Consider the following 2,225-nt stretch of genomic DNA (forward strand, 5'->3'; position numbering starts at 1 on the left):
CATAATAATAGAAAAATTAGTATGCTGTTTTTTTTATATGAATAGTAATAACGGACATGTTTGAATTGCTATTATGCTGGAAATTAGTTTTAATGGACATGTTAAGCATACTTGTGTTATTGAATAATATAGTTATGTTATATTTGTTCTTATACTGGAAAATGTGGTATTGTAGGCTTCAAGGATGTTGATGTGCGATCATTTACACCCGCCGGATCCATATAACCAAATTGTTGAGGCACAGTTACGCGAGACTGGATTTTATTATGTATCCCAAATTGGAGTTATTAAAGGCCAGTCAGCAATGATTAATGCTCTGATTGAGAGATGGCGGCCCGAGACTCATACTTTCCATTTTCCGGTTGGTGAGTGTGCTGTGACCTTGGAGGATGTGGCGGTAATTCTCGGTCTGCCAACAAATGGTCTTCCGGTTACAGGTCCGACCATGAGTAGCTTTGAGGTATTGGAAGCCGAGTGCTTGCACCAATTTGGAATTGCACCCAGCAAAAATGAATGTAGAGGGAGCTTTATAAAATTAACGTGGTTTAGGGGTGTGAGAGATCGTATAGTGTTGAATGATGATGTGCACATGCAGATGTATGTAAAGTATCACATAATGTTGTTATTTGGGAAAGTTCTATTTGCAGATAAGTCGGGTGCAGGGGTGCACTGGAAATTTTTACCGTTGCTCCGCAACTTTGGCCAGATCATACAGTTTAGTTGGGGTTCGGCATGCTTGGCACACTTGTACAGATCATACAGTTTATTGCTTCTGCAACTGTCTTGGAATCCAGCTTCGAATGGTCTTGAGAAATAGTAGACCTGATACAAGTATGACTTCCATTGTACCTCCTTATCTCCCAACAGTACTTCTTCTGCATTTTGGTTACCCTGATCAACCAGTCACAACCATTCCCATATTCTATACATTTGGCATAGAATGTCGTCGGTTCCGACTCATATACCCGATAGTCCACACCTCTCCGGATGGTATAATCTTTCATTGCCTTGATTACTGCCTCCCTTGAGCTGAATTCCATCCCCACTGTGAACTCACCATCCGCCACAACAGGAGGGGCTACATACATCAAAAGTAATAAATGCTTCATTATGTACTCAGTAAGAAGTCCTTCAGTACAACTCAATTAATAAACATACTTTACTAGGTAAGATCGCTATTCCATCTACGTAAACAACAATTAAATATCATTCACAACAAATAATTATTAATTAATAAAAAAATCAAACGCTATGCTCACAAATGCTGGTCACATATCACATACATTACTCATCTGACTTATCGATCTGCTACTTCAGAGATTCACGTAGCTAGCTAGGTTTACGCACTTGTATTCATATATTGCGGAAACTCCGGTGCGTGCATAGCCCCCAAATCCAAGGACCGCATGAAAGAAGGCTCTTGAAACGGATGCGGGTTTGCTAGTGCATTTGCAACTTCCGCCACATCTGCATTCATGGCGCCAACAGCTGCTTCTTCGTCCTCACCTGGACCGACGATCTCATAGTTACTTTCAAATTCATCTTCGCTTTCACTATTATAATCTTCCAACTCAATGTTACAGTTCGCTTCAGATTGCTCAAACTCAATATATAACTCGATGCACGATATTCGGTGGCAATTTTCCATGTACATTGAAAACATTTCCTGCATACTCGCTTCGTCCATCACATACTTGGTTTGAAATTGAACAAACCCGCCAAACACAGGTAAAGGATACCTGTACAAAATACACGATATTCTCCTACATCTTTGCGTGCCTATCTTCTCACAAATCACACCTTTCAACTCCTCAAATGACAATGTGAACGGAATAACAACATCTAATGGATTTTCACACACAAATTGAACTCCCTCATATGTTTGTAATAAGATCTGTCCGTAGTAATAAATCTTCAATACAACTCTATCATCCATAACACTATCTATTCCCAGCCTCACAGAAATTTTTTTTACACAAATGAAAGACAAGAATCATATCAGCGGACGAGGAAGAAATGGGGCTTCTGTGATACCACCATCTGCTTTTTGTGTTGACTAAGGGCAAATCGGAGGAACCGACCGCTGCACACCCAAATCGGTGGGTCCGATTGGTGAACCCCGGATTAAAATAAAATTAGACCACCCACAAATCGGTGGCACCGATTTCATACCCAACAACCTCCCCCTTCCACAAATCGGTCCCACCGATTTCACCCCTCACTCA

Source organism: Arachis duranensis, chromosome 3 (genome assembly GCF_000817695.3).
Source record: "Arachis duranensis cultivar V14167 chromosome 3, aradu.V14167.gnm2.J7QH, whole genome shotgun sequence".
In the NCBI taxonomy this organism is placed as follows: domain Eukaryota; kingdom Viridiplantae; phylum Streptophyta; class Magnoliopsida; order Fabales; family Fabaceae; genus Arachis; species Arachis duranensis.